The sequence below is a fragment of the Mus pahari genome, chromosome 16, assembly GCF_900095145.1.
Source record: "Mus pahari chromosome 16, PAHARI_EIJ_v1.1, whole genome shotgun sequence".
Classification (NCBI taxonomy): Eukaryota; Metazoa; Chordata; class Mammalia; order Rodentia; family Muridae; genus Mus; species Mus pahari.
This window is the reverse complement of record NC_034605.1, coordinates 7,998,745-8,014,312: the sequence shown is the minus strand read 5'-3', so window position 1 is coordinate 8,014,312 and position 15,568 is coordinate 7,998,745. Positions and strand designations below refer to the sequence as shown.

Sequence of the window (15,568 nt, the reverse complement as noted above, 5' to 3'; positions counted from 1 at the left end):
CCAGTTAAAGTGTGGGTGCACATGTGTACATATATGTGCTTGGCTGTTTGTGCACATGTGTGTGCGTGCTTGTAGAGGCAAGAGGACAACCCTAAGTGTCATTCCTCTTAAAGGGCTTCCCAGCTTGCCTTTTGTTTTGGGTGTCTGCTTGTTTTTTGAGACAGAGTTGCTTTGTGTAGCTTTGACTATCCTGGAGCTTGCTCTGTAGACCAGGCTGGCCTCGAACTCACAGAGATCCAACTGCCTCTGTCTCCCCAGTGCTGGGATTAGAGGAATGTGCCACCATTCTCTGGCTTCCTCTACTTTTTGAGACGGGATCTATGGTGGTTTGAATGAGAATGGTCTGTAAGACTCATAAGTTTGAGTGCTTGGTGGAATTGGTTGGAAAGGGTTATGGTGTGAGGTCTTGTTAGAGGGTGTGTGGCCTTATGAGGAGGTGTGTCACTGAGGGTGGACTTCAAGGTTTTAAAAGCCCATCTCTCTCATCTCTCTCTCTCTCTCTCTCTCTCTNCAGAGAATTATTAGAACAAGTTGCTGAATTTGAAAAGGCAGAATTTGCATCTTCAAATAAAAAGGTAGATTTTAGTATGTCTAAGTCTGTATTTGTTTTTACACATGTGGTTATACCTATGTATGTATGCCTGTTTGCATGTATGGGTGCACATGTGCACAGCTGCCCATGCACATGTGTGTGTTTGCATATGGAGGCCAGATTGATGCTGAGTGTCGTCTTCTTTGGTCACTTTCCACTTTACTGAGGCCAAGACTTTTACTAAACTCAGAGGTCACCAGTTCATCTAGGGTAGCTCATCAGCTGTCACTAGGAATCCCATGTCTGCCTACTGAACCCAGAGACTACAGGTAGGTCACCACACCTAGCTCATCAGCTCTCACTAGGAATCCCATGTCTGCCTATTGAACCCAGAGACTACAGGTAGGTCACTACACCTACCTGATTTGTGTGTAAGTACTGAGACTCCAAATGTAAATCCTCACATTTGTGTGGTAAGTGCTTTATCCACTGAAGCATTTCCTTAGCCTCCCGTATTTCTCAATAGCTGGTACCTGAAATCCTCATAGCATAACTAGTGGGGCTGAAAGACGTTCAAAGGAAAAACATTCAGGTTGGGAATAGAACTTAAATTGCCACTCAGACTTACAGACAAAAAGATTTAAAAGTTTCAGAAGTAACTAAAAAACTGTTTTTGTCTGGTCTCTCTCCTCTCTCCTCTCTCCTCTCTCCTCTCTCCTCTCTCCTCTCTCCTCTCTCCTACTTGTGGATCATATACAAGCTCTCAGCTCATTCTCTAGCAACATCCTGTTGTGCTCCCTGCCATGATGGTCCTGGAGTACATTATCTTCTGAACCTGCAAGCAAGTCCCTAATTAAGTGCTTTCTTTTGTACATTGCCTTTGTCGTGGTGTTTCTTCAAGGCTACAGGAAAGTAAACAAGACAAAGTCTCTCAGCCAGACTGAGCAACCACTGATACCTGGGGATCCACCCTGTCCACTTCCCCAAATCCGATATTAGGATAGGTGTCACCTACTGTCCTGAAGGCACAGGAGATTGAACTCATCTGTTCCTGCTTGTGCTACTGCAAGCATTTTGCCAGTGAAGCCATCTCCCCAGCACAGAGTGTCCAGCATTTAAAACGATTAGCTTACCTTTTAACCAAGATGGCAACAAATGCAAAGAAGGAAGCCCCTGCTCCTCCCAAGCAAAGGCCTTGAAAGCCAAGAAAGCCGTGCCACAAAAAGAAGGGCACTTACCTTCTGGCAGCCCAAGACCCTATGGCTCAGGAGGCAGCCAAATACCCTCTCAAGAATGCCCAGGAGAAGCCAGCTTAAACATCAACAAATTCCCCCTGACCACTGGGTCAGCCAGGAAGAAGACAGAAGACAACACATCTGTGTTTACTGTGGATGTCCAAGCCAACAAGGCTCAGATCAAAGAGGCTGTGAAGAAAGTCAATGACATCTGTGGCATCTCCATGGCCAAAGTCAATACCCTGATAAGGCCTGATGGAGAGAGTAAGATGTACGTTTGGCTGGCTCCTCATTATGATGCTCCGGATGTTGCCAACAAAATTGGGATCATCTAAGCTGAGTTCAGCCGGTGAATTATAAATACACATTTTTCTTTCCACTGTAAAATGAAATGAATAACTTGTATGATTCTGGGGAGGCTTGACGGCAGGGAGATGAGATGCATAGCTTTTAACTTGTGGTCACTACATCAGTTCTTTGCCAGCCACGGGCCAGCTTCTAAGAAAGACTGAGAATCAGAATTTGCTCCTATAACTGGCCATGGGCATCACTGAGAAGGACTTACAGATTTCACCTGAATCAAATCTCTCCTTGTGCCATCACACGAGTGGAGAAGCCACAAGGCATGAGAACACTCCAACGGAGTTATAGAATTTCCCTGGTTTCTACTATAAATAATAAAATTAATTTATATAACACTTCATCTTTCATGTTTTCTAGAGAATAACACATAGATATAAAAGTTTCAATGTTGCTTGGTTGTTACCATATAATTCAAATGAATTACCCAAACTTCTGAAATTAGAACTTTAATTAATGTTAAAGGTAATATGAGTTACCAATAACTGGAACTTTCAGTATGAAAAACATGACTATTCTCATAACTTATCATCCTTGAACCTGCGAACTATTATTATGTATGTCTTACAGATAATTACACTGAAGGTCAGAGAGAGTAAAGCAAGATTTACATCACTGAGCTAATCAGTGGTGGAACTGCTCATTATGTCAGGCCAATTTGATAATAAATCATGTGTTTTATGTTACACTATAGATATTGATTTTTAATAAGATAATATACTTATCATTCCACTTCTCATGAATTATTTCTTGATTGTCATAAACTTAGTGCCATTTAAAGCAACAGCAATTACAGGCAAGGATACTGTATCTCTAGGGGTAAGTATTTGTTCAACCTGATTGCTCTAGGGAACATGTATAACCTACAGAGGGGCAAGAAGGCCAAGGGCACTTTGCAGACTAACAACAACACACATTAGAGAATTGTTTCCCCAAATCACAGTCAACATCTATGCCGTAGCTTCTCAGCAGCAAGATCCTAAAAATTCCAGGGAGAGGCTGGGGAAATGGGTTAGTATGTCACAGTCCTTGCTAGACAAGCACAAGGACCTGAGGTCAAGTCCCCAGGAGCCACATAAGAAGCTGTGTGAGCATATCTGTGTGTGTCTGTAACCCCAGTGCTGAGGAACGTAGACAGGTGGATCATAAGAGTTCATTGGCCAACCAGTTTAGCCAAACTGGTGACCTTTGGGTTCAGTGATAGAACTTGTATTAAGGGGATAAGGATGACATCAGTAGAGGACATCTAACATCCTTCTCTGACCACTCACACGCATACACTCTACCCACCCCCAGATGAACCACATCACACAAAGCCAAACAAATTAACACCGAAATGCACGGAAGGCAAGCCTGTGAATACTTGGATACTCAGATTTAATCTCTACCTGAAAGGAGGTTGAGGACTTGGAACAGCATCAAGGGGAATGTATGCAGAAATGGGGAGAATAGGAGTCGAGGGAGGGGGAGACAGCAGGAATCAGGAGTTCATGTGCATTCCGAGAAAAGTAAAGCCATCCCATTTGCCAGAGCCCAGGGGGAAACAAGCTGCATGATTGCAGAGGAGTTGTTTGGTTGCATGTTAAATAGAGGTGATTTTTTTCCTGCAAATGTGTCATAACTTAGTAACTTCCTATACAATTTAATGATTGAAATAGGGACTTGCTATATAACCAAGCTACCCCCCAACTCACAATATTCCTGCTTTTACCTCTGTTGTTTGGGCTACAGGCACACAATACCATCCTTCTCTAAGTCACACACTGTCATACACATTTTTCCACCCTTGAAGGATATAATGCAAAAGCCTTAATAAGAATACGGCTATAATTTTGTACCCAAATGTTATTATTTAAGGGCAAAAGTCATAAACTCATTCAGACTCATAATACTTAAAAGACAAATCCCTATGCCAATTAAAGGTAAGCTCTCCATCAGCTTGTTCAGGTAGACACTGCCTGGTAAGCAGAGACCATGGACAAACACACTGGAACACTGTACAGAGCCATTTAAGTCATCTACTTTTTGCTGCGCCTCCTTGTTTTGCTTAGTCGAGAAGAACAGAGAATCTAACTCAAGAAAATAAGAAGTGACTGAGGTAAAAAAGCAGGACACAGATCGCTTTGCTTTATCTATGTATTTCACAAGAAAACAGGGCTCAGAGAACAAGATTCATGCCTTTGACCTGTTGTCAGCTAGAATGGTCCATCAGCCTCATACTATCAAGTTCTCCATTACCTCCAGTACGTATGTACCCCGGTAGCATCAGATCCTAGGGAAGGCAATATAGGCAGTCTCTTAAAAAAAGGAAAGGATCAAAAGGAACATCTACGTTTTTAGATGTATCAACTCTAGATATAAGTAAGAGAAATTAGAAATTTACCTTCAGTAGCTAGGTAAAGCCATATTCCTTTAATTGAGAAGTTGGAATCATGAACAGATTAATAAGATAACGTACCATAAAATGTATCCTTTACACAAAGAAAACACACTTCTCTAAGATGTAGGGAAGAACAACTATCTATCAGGAAGATATACAACACGGCAGAAATTCACCAGCCTGAAGTCACAAATAATGTGCAGGGAACTTTCTGGTGGATAAATGAAGAGTGAAACAGAATTGGAATAGCTTTAGAACGGAGGTTATGGATGATGCCTGATCAGAAAACAGAGCTAGCAACACAGACCTGGCAGAGAAATAAATAAGCTCGAGGAGTAGCAAGGAATTCCAACTCCTGACACGCTAGAAGGGTATTCTGCTTATAAACTCATGGCCTGCCTTATTGGCGCTCTAATATCTCAGAATATTGAGGCAGCAATAAGGTAAATATCAATTCTTGAATGAGTGGTAGAGATACTGAAAGGTTTTAAAACTTAAAACACAAATCTGTGTAGGTAGCATCTGTGTATGCATGTAAGTGAGCAAAGAGATCATGAACAAGGGTGAATACACATATGTATGTGGGGAGTGTGCATGTGTGTATGTCTGCATGTGGGGGGGGTGCGCACACTAGTGGATGCTGGAGTTTAATGTCAAGTATCTTTCTTTATTGCTCGCTGCCTTATCTTTTGAAACAGGGTCTCACAATGTTTTGTTTTTAGAAGCAGAAATTTTTTGAGGTGTAAACCAGTGGACATGCAGAGGGTTGACATTTTTCTCTGAAATATTAAGCTGTTTCTTACCGTCTTCATCGCACTGACAGCGGGTCCATTAGTGCCAAAACAACTGTATAACATGGAAGGCCCTAGCACGGACTCAAGAAGTGTCATAGACTCAAGAAGGTAATCACATGCATACTAAAAGTCAATGGGTGGCGTTGTAATTTAAGACTGCCGTAATGAAGCTGAGAAATGATTGATATTATCATGTCTTGACTCTTGACTATACAGCTTGTTAGTGTTCGGTCTGAATGAGAAGTAAACAAATTATATTGAATACCAAACAGTAATAATCATCCCGAATAGAACTATTTGATTATTTGAGTTGCCAACTGAACCAGCCCCACCCCTTTCACAGAAGAATGCTTTGTGTGAAAGATTGCCATCAAAGTCTTATTCAGACCAAGGCATTAACCACACTTGTTTTTTGTTTTAAAGGTAAAGAAGCATTTTATTTTAAAACAAATACCAATGAAATCAACAAATAACTTTATCATTATAAATTATTTTTAAATATAAACAAAACACATACGCATCAAATTTCACTTTCATTTACTGGCATAAGCACTTTTCCAAAACAAAGTAACACAAATGAAAATACATGACTGTAAAATACATGTTAATAGCAAGCCACCGTTTTCTAAGACCATCATTTTTGGTCATCATTTTCGAAGACCATAATTTTTAAAGAAATACACTAGCAGAGAAAAATCAAGGCACACAGTTAACACATACATACTAGAATCCAAAGCTCCATGTAAATACAACACTGGTGCTTACATGAGCATAAACACAGCTTGGCCTGAAACAGGATCTGTGCAACAATGTGATTGTGTGAGCAATGACAAAGGTAGAGACTGAGATTCATGAAATGCCCATGCCCTAAGCAAACAGTGAAGAACCAAACAGGAAGCTACACACCCTACTGCAAGCCAACTTCTTCTAAGGGCAAAATGTGGAGAGATACAGGGAACAGAGTCTCGAAATGAGAACTGAGCTAAATTCTTTTTGCTTTAAAGGCTTTTGGCTGCTCTACTTCATGGCTTTGAGATGCAAAACTAAAGATGTCGTTAATGGGTTCAGGTGCTATGGGAGAACACACACACACACACACACACACACACACACACAAATGGTCTGAATTGAATATCTTCATCTCTACCACCTTGATTTTCAACTGGTGTATGATCCAAAGAAAACTTTGAGCAATTCCCTGATGGGAAGCCAAAGACTTAAGACTGTGGGATCATAACTGGTTCCAGGGATTCTTCTTGGTTAGCAGTAGCAATATTTCTTAGCCTAAGGCTATCATAAAGGCCTTGGAGCTTTTGGTACTGGCAATTGCACTCTATAAGTCTTTCAGAGATATCACTAAACTTTTTTCTTGTATTCTTCTAGAGCTTCCTTCATGGAGGTAACCTCCTGTTTCATAGAGGTCAATTCTACATCCTTGCTCTGTATTTACTATATATCTTCTCCATTGGTTTTAAGTGGTCCTTGGCCTTGCTGAAATTATATTCTTGATAGAGACATTCCTGATGTGCCTGGTATGTCAAGAAGGCCAGTGCTCGGGACTAATGTCCAGAACAACCTCTGGTTGAAACCCTGCCAATACCATAGCTTTGTACTCCTCCGATGGACCGAGTTCTGTTCTGACAATATCTAGCTTTCCAGAAAGGGTACTGTTGCAAGCAGGGCAGATCACTGGTGAACAACTGAACTCCCCACTTCCATGCTGATCACAGAAGATGTGAGAGCAAGCAGTGACCAAAGCATAACCAGAGAGCTTGATACGACACTTCCGAAAAATGCAAAGCAACATGTCTTCACACAAAGACATGACGAATCTCCAGAAGAATCCATTAACAATGCAACTATCACTTTCCATACAACCATGGTTTATGGCATGAAGGTTCAGACAGGAAATGGGATTGGTATCGACCTGGCATTTTCTCCTGAATGTTAAATAATTGTACTTCTTGTATTTCATCCTTCATGTCTGTTACCAAATGAATCCAGTTTAAGCTAGGAATCCAAATTGAAATACCAGAGCAACTGCTTACCATGATCTGCGTTTACAGTCCCATCAGTCTTTAAACCTTCCTCTAAAGAATGTCCAAGCCCACTTTATAGATAATCTAGGGTTTTCACAGGGTCTTTCTGAGCCTGTGCTGGCCTGGACTCAGCCACTGCTGGCTGAGTGCTAGTCCCAGCTCTTTCCTGGACACATTTCATCTTCAACCTGAAACAGGCCACCAGAAATGAGAGGTAGAGCCACACTTAGTTTCTAAAATGAAAAATGGAGACAACACAGGCCATAGAAAATACCAGGCTCTATTCTGAGAGCAATAGCAACAATTTAAAACAGAGACTGGGAAACTCAGTGATAGGCATAGTTTCAGATTCTATCTAGAGCTAACCCTTAAGAAGATATCATTAGCTGTTTTCCTCCTATTACTTATAACCTTCTGTTTGTTTCTTCAAGACAGCATACAAAGTATTGTGACTGGTTAGTGCATTTTCAAATATACATATTATTTTATTTTTTTCTTAGTAATTCCCATTAAAGAGATGGGATACTTTTCTGTTTTTTTCTTTTTTCTTTTCTTTTCTTTTTTCTTTTTTCTTTTTTCTTTTTTCTTTTTTTTGGTGGGGGGATTGAGTTTTCAATACAGGATTTCTCTGTTTAACAAAGCCCTGGCAGTCCTAGACTCACTTTGTAGACAAGACTTGTCTTGAATTCACAGAGATTCTCCTGCCTCTGCCTACCAAGTGCTGAGATGAACTAAAAAATTTGTTTAAAATGAACCACATTCTATATTTGTGACATAATTCTGTGTTTCCGTATGCTAATTTTATGATAGATTGATTCATGAATTTTTAGGACACTTTTGCTTCATTTCAGCTGCTTGTATATGAAGAACCTTGGACTGTAACCCTTCACTCATTGCACTGTTTAAAAGGAAAGACTAAAACTCACAAGCTTTGGTGGCATAACATTGGCTTTTAACCTTAAGTAAAGTTGGTAGCAATTTTCTTTATTTGACATGAAGTGAATATTCATTAGACACTTTGCTGATACTGTAAAAGAGAAAACTGGAAACTCTGCAAGATAAATTAACCTCCCTGAGCCCATTGTCATTAGCGACTCCTCGAGAGTCAGGTGAAGCTTCCAGCTGGTTAATTAGGATGCATCTATGTTCCTAAAGAATTGTTAAACCACTCTTAGTGTATCTTTTTCCAAGTACATATACATACCCTAACACACACACACATGCATACACATACACACACTCCACACACACACACCCCACCACACATACTCACCACACACACAATACACACATGTATTCACACACACACACACACACACACAGCTTGTAAATTAATGATGATAAAACAATGGGTTGATCAATATTAAACTAAAATAATCTAAGAGTATACATACAATATCACCAGTTGACTGATGAACTCTTCTTTAAATGTTTTTTAAAAGTATTTTAAAATGTATTTACATGTATGTTTATGTGTGTTTTAAGGTGTGTGTGTGTGTGTGTGTGTGTGTGTGTGTGTGTAGGGGGTACTTACAGAGGCAAGAAGAGGGTGCTGAATCTCCTGAAGTTTGAGTCAGAGGAGGGTGTCCAGCACCCAAACTGGGTGCTAAGAACTGAAATTAGGTCCTCTGTAAGAGCAGCAATATTCTTAAATGCTATAACCTCTCCAGCCCTTGCATAACTCTTAATTTCAAAGGTTACAAGAAATACACAAAAGCATTAAAGCAATGCCATGTGGGTGAAATAAAAGACAAACAGATCAAAGGATCCAGACAATCAGAAAACAGTGCAACACACATATGGTGTCTTAGTCACGGTTTCTATTCCTGCACAAACATCATGTCCAAGCAGCAAGTTGGGGAGGAAAGGGTTTATTCAGCTTACACTTCCACATTGCTGTTCATCACCAAAGGAAGTCAGGACTGGAACTCAAGCAGGTCAGGAAGTAGGAGCTGATGCAGAGGCCATGGACAGATGTTACTTACTGGCTTGGTTCCATGGCTTGCTCAGCTTGCTTTCTTATAGAATCCAGGACTACCAGCCCAGGGATGGCTTATGTCAAGTTGACACACAAATCTAGCCAGTACCTATCGACAATTGACTTTGGACTTTGGTGCATAGTGAAGAAATGTTAGCCCTTTCAATGAATGTCAGAATGATTGCTTGCCCACGTGTGGAAAGACAAAGAAAAAAGAGGGGGAAACGATACTAAAGTGTATTTCACACTGTGTATAAACATGAACTTGAGATGAGCTGACTCCATGTAAAACACAGGGCTATAAAGCCTTGAGAAGTAAATATCGAGTCATTGACAAACTTGTCTTGGGACGTAGAAAAAAAAAATCCAGAAATGGAATGATAGATCTATTGGATTTCATAAGATAAACTCCTGCCTTTTGAGATTTATTGTTATTACAAATGATGTAAGTTACAACTTAGGAAAATATTTTTCTTTTTTTTTCCCTTTGTCTTTTTTTTTTTTTGAAAGCTATGTGATAGAAGCTTGCATCCAGAATATTACTATAGGGAAGTCGTCCAATGCTATAGTAAAGGTAATGGTCTCGGTTTAAATTTGAGCACAAAATTTGCATAAACATTCCACCAAAGAAGATACATGAATGGCAAGGGAGATAATCAGCACAGTTGTCAAGATAATGGAAATTTAAATGACAATGACGTATAGCCATGTACTTATTAGAATAGCTCATGCTAAAAAGCCCCATAGCTCAAATGTTGAAGATGTAGCACAATAGAAATTCCCTTATGCCGTTGAGAGTCCAGACTTTTATAGCCACATTGGAAAAGATTCTGGCAGTTTCTTCTGAAATTAATCCTGTTACCCAGCAACCCTATCCCTAGGTATTTATCCAAAATGAATGAAATCTATGCCCATATAAAGACCCACGTGAAGATATTTGTGTCAGTTTTGATGACAGCCTGAAACAGAAAATGACCCAAATGATCATCAACAGATGAATAAATAGTCCCCAAACAGAGCTATACATAAATGGCCAATTGGTTTTGGAAAAGTGGTATCATTCAGTAGAGACAAGACAGTCCTCTTACCAAATGACGCCAGAATAATTATTCACCCGTATAATAGATAAACCAATTACAGTCCATCTACACAGTAAAACACAATTAGCAGCAAAAAGGAGTGAACTTTGTTTCTTGCACATTGGACAAATCTCAAATGCATTGTGCTGAACAGCTACATGAAAGAAGTCAGATTAAAAAGCTACCTGCCGCACGGCTCTTGTTAATAAGACATTGTGAAAGGGAGAAGCTGTAGGGGACAAAAATGTTAACATCACTTCAAGAAGCTACCAGTAGTTAAGGCTTAGGAAGGGTGTAACATCAAATAAGAAGAGGGATACTTTGGAAATACTCATGTTAATGAATAAATAAGGAGATATTATCAAGACTCCATATGCTACAGTTATTTGAACTAAGTTCTAGGTTTAAAATTAATGCATGTAAAATATCCCCTCAAGAATATAGTCTGGATATACTCAGACCAGAAGTGAAAAAGTACCAGAATCAATGAGCTCTCATCAACCATAGCAGTTAGGAGAATAAACCATGGTCAATGACTTTTATTTACCTAGTGTGCTGGGTAAATCTACCTGTCTTGTTCTCTGGCTAAATGCTCTACTGTATTACAGTGGAAGCCTTATAAATGGCTCAGTAACATCCCTCCATGGCCTCTGCATCAGCTCCTGTCTCTAGGTTCCTACCCTGTACGAGTTCCAGTCCAGACTTCCTTTGGTGATGAACAGCAGTGTTGGAGTGCAAGCTGAATAAACCCTTTCCTGCCCAGCTCACTTCCTGGTCATGATGTTTTGTGCAGGAATAGAAACCTTGACTAAGACAATTAGTTTTAAAGCAACAGGAAAAAAAAACATAGTACAAGCTTAAATACAAGGGAAGGAAAGAATAAGAAAGAATAAGAAAGGGGATAAGTCAACTCTAGCTGTAGCTCAAGTGAAAAGCGAAAGGCGTATAGAGATGTAGTCACAGTATTTTAAACAACTGTGGCACTCTGGGAAGCTGAGGAAGTGGCATTTGCAGCTTCAGGTCATACCATTTGGGACACTCTATCCAAAAAAGGGGCGTTGGGAGAACAGAACTGGGAAAAATGGCCTACAAAATTAAATTAGATATTACAAACATGCTACATCTATACGGTCACTTACCCAAGAACAGACACACACTGTCTCTATACTGTCACCCCCCTGGACCTGAAAACAGCTGCTTGGTGGGTGTCATAACTAGAGGTGCCTTTCAGTCTCTAGGTGTGAAAAAGCTTGTTGAATTTTCCGTGTCATACCTTAGACATGTAGACCTGTCGTCCTATGTCCCCATAATCTCATGCAGTTGAATCTTTGGCCCTCAGATAGTGGTATAGTTTGGGGCATGTGTGTGTGAAAGCTGTAGGAGGTAGACCCTGGCTGGATGCAGTGGACCACTAGGGGCAGTGGTCAAGCTTGAGGTTTGATAGTCTGACCCCATACATCGAGGTTTATTCAGGCAGCAAAATTTTTACTACTAATTGCATTTTATTACTCCTGGTCTTCCCTCTTCAGCCTCCCAGGATCTAGATAATAGTGCCTCTAGGTACCTGTAGGCACCTGCCTCTGCTCATCCGTCCTCCTAAAAGCCAATGAATTTTACACCAGTCTGCTTCTCAGACCAGACCTGCAGCATATGGAAGCAGAGAAACAATGACTCAAGTTTTCCCCTTCCTGCTACTGGTCCACTGTGTGCCAATGCTCAATAGTCCCTTGACACATTACCTGGGCTCAACGTGGATCCCTAAGTCTGCTCGCGAGTGACTCAGAGTCTTATAGACTTACAGTCTCATAGATGTATCGTATGGCTTCTTGCTGCTGCTCTAGTACGGTACTTAGAAGAGAGGTTTTGCCTGGCATCATGTGGTATGCAGATAACCAAGACTCCAATCTGGCTGTTTGTTGGCCTGGTGAGGGATCTGGTGGTTGTGCATTTTAAGTCTCTGGTTTAAATCTTTGGCTTTTTATTTTATGACTGTCTTATTTTTCGTTCAGTCCCTCTATCTGCTGATGTGCTAGTGTGGCACTCTTTCTCTGTCATAGATGACCTGTCACTGACAGTGGGGTGCAGATTTTCAGGTGTTCCCTCGGTAGTCCTGACCCTGTGCAGTCACAATCACTCCATATCGAGGGCAGAGCCCTGAGCCCCACAGAACAAGCTGGGCCTCTCTTTCCCTCTCTTCCAGTTTCTAAAGCTTCTCTCTGCCACTGCTCACAGGATAGCCACTCTCTGCCACTGCTCACAGGATAGCCACTCTCTGCCACTGCTCACAGGATAGCCACTCTCTGCCACTGCTCACAGGATAGCCACTCTCGGCTCTCCCTCATAGTTTCCCTGAAGATTCTCATAGTCAGTGCTTGAGTGCAGTTCAATGTCTTCTGTCAGAGGTGGTAGAATTTATGTGGTTCATTATTATTATTGTTGTTGTTGTTATGGTTACTAAAGTATGTGTGGCTTATGTTTACTACTACTACTACTACTACTACTACTACTACTATTGTTATTTAAGTATTGTGTGTGTCTTTCAGAACATATACCATATGCTTGAGGGGTCTCTTGGGGGCCAACAGATGGTATGGAATTCCCTGGAACTGGAGTTGCAGGTCATTGAGAGCTGGCAGATGTGGGTGTTGATGACTGAACCCTGGCCTTCTTCATGAGCAGGAAGTGCTCTGCATCATTAAGGCATCTCTGTAGACTTCTCTATGGTTTTACAAACCACTTTTGGAGCAAATGAAGGTGGGATGCAGGACAGGAGGAGACAGGCCTTTGGAGATGCTTGCACTAACTTTCTTCACAAAGTACTTTGGATTCCCACCTGGGAATCATAGTCTGAGCCCCAGTAATACTAACTAGTACTGATGGAGAAACAAACTAACTTAATGGAGAAAAAAAAAACATCAAAAATATAGAAGGGACTGGCAAGATGACTCAGGAGACAAAGGCTGTAGGTGCCCAGTCCGAGGTCCTGACTTCCTGGAACCCACATGGTGAAAGGAGATAACTAACTTCCACCAAGTTGTTCCCTGGCCTCCACATGAGCACCGTGGTACTCTGTTTCCCTACGTCCAAAATCAATGGATAAAATGTGAAACTAAATAAGCATATGGTGTAAAAACTAGGAATAAAGTCCTCGGTGGTTTAGTGTCTGCCCACCACACACAAGGGCCTGGGTTCCATCCCTAGTATTACAAAAAAATAAAAGAGAAATAGAACTAAAGTGTGTGTGTATGTGTGTGTGTGTGTATGTGTGTGTGTATGTGTGTGTGTATGTGTGTGTGTGTGTGTGTATTTTAAAGTAACATATATTTAAAAAAAACTTTTAACAAAAACCCAGGTTTGTGGCTTGCAAAGACCAACCTTACATAAAGAAGATAAGTATGCATAAATTCTATTGTTTTCCTAGAATGAGTCTTTAGACAGGTTTAGAATGAAGGCAAAGTCTAAAGAAAGAAAATAATTTTGCGTTTCAAAAGGAAACTAGTTAAAAACAAGCTTGGTGACATCTCCCACTGGTGACAGAGAGCGTCAGGCCACGATAAAGCAGCATGCACAAAGATTCTCATGTACAGACAAACGGTGGCTCAAGGCTCCCTAATCTCAGCCTTTCCTTTTGATAAATACCTGTAGCATAAACAGTTTCTCCAGCACTCCCAGGCTCCAAGAGTATAATCCATATGTTCTTTTTCTTTGGAAGGTAAGTAATAGAAGTGATGCTGTAACCAAACAAAAGACCAGGTGAAATTCAGAGCTTATGAACCGCAATGGTGTATCACTAAAGAAGTGGCCACTGTCAGATGGTTCATTTAATTCAGGGAGGCCAAAGATTACGGTTGACATACAAACAGTCTTGTATTGTCTGACATGTTATTTTCTTTAAGTGATGGACTCCCTCTGTAGCCTGGGTTGATCTGGAACTTGTGATTCTCTGGTCTCTGGTCTGTACTACCTGAGAGCTGGGATTACAGGCTTCCATGGCCACATTTAGTTGACAGTCTATGGTGATAATGAAATCTAAAGCTGAGGGAAGGAGAAGAAAGCTCTGCAACATCCAAAGGCCTCCGGCCTTCACAACATAAGGGCATTCGATGATTTAGTAAGTGTATAGACACGCTATTGCCAAGACTCAACGAATAAACAAGTAGGTGGTGATTAATACATGAATTTTCTTTCTCATTTTTCTCCACAATTGGACCTTCCTTTCCAAATTAATGCTCCGTTTCTAAATCCTTTAAATCATGTGTTTTCACATGCAAGTACATAAGTGTGCATGCACGTATGTTATTAAAAAGGAAAACATATTTCAGGAGGCTTATATTTGTGTTCAAATATGAGAAAATTTGACCTTATAAAACAAAAGATGAAAGAGGAGAAGGAAATTAAATTGATTAAGTTGGAATTTTTTTTAAGGTGGAATTTTCATTTCAGAGGCTTATAGTAAAATACCTTTAGATGAAAGCAAATTTTAAATTACCAAGACTAAAAATGCTAGAATATAATTAAAATATGCTCTAGTAGTTGTAAAGAAAAATATATAAAATTCTATCAATCTTAACACCAAATGGTCAAGCGGCTCTCAAAAACCATTAATTAAGAAACAGAGGATATGCCTCAAACCCAGTGTCAAGCAAAGCAGGCTCAGGATGAGTCCCAGGAGTGCAGAGACAGGGATTCTGCAACTGAGTCTAGTTGAACACATATAAAACACTCAGTAAAGTACTTAACATATGCCCTAAACAGAAACACCAAACTCAGATGCAACCAAACGACCTGAACTTGGGGCCTTGCTCGCCAAGCTCCAGTGTAAGAGCCAAGCGAAGCCATTCTTTCTCCCTCCCTGTCTAGTGCCTGCCTTCTAGAACCGATTACAGCTTAACCTCCTCCTGCCTCCAAGTGGCCCCTTCCTCTTTCTGGTCCACAGTTTTTGCCTCCTCTCTCCCCTGCTCAGTCTTTGTCCTTCTGTCTGCTTATCTTTGTGTCTGTCTCTTACTCTGTTTCTGTCTCTGTCTGTCTTTGTTTCTGTCTGTCTGTCGATCTGTCTGTCCCTCTTGCTGTCTTTCTCTATCTCTTTGTTTCTCTCTCTCCCTCTCCTCTCTCTCTCTCTCTCTCTCTCTCTCTCTCTCTCTCTCTCTCTCTCTCTCTCTCTCTCTCTCTCT

General features: G+C 40.7%; 2 pseudogenes; one reads left to right on the top strand and one right to left on the bottom strand.

Annotated features, from left to right (window-relative positions):
* The first annotated feature begins 1,677 nt into the window (after positions 1-1,677).
* LOC110334196 lies at positions 1,678-2,102 on the top strand (annotated as a pseudogene).
* Positions 2,103-6,283: 4,181 nt separating this feature from the next.
* LOC110334239 lies at positions 6,284-7,126 on the bottom strand (annotated as a pseudogene).
* Between the last annotated feature and the right edge of the window lie 8,442 nt (positions 7,127-15,568).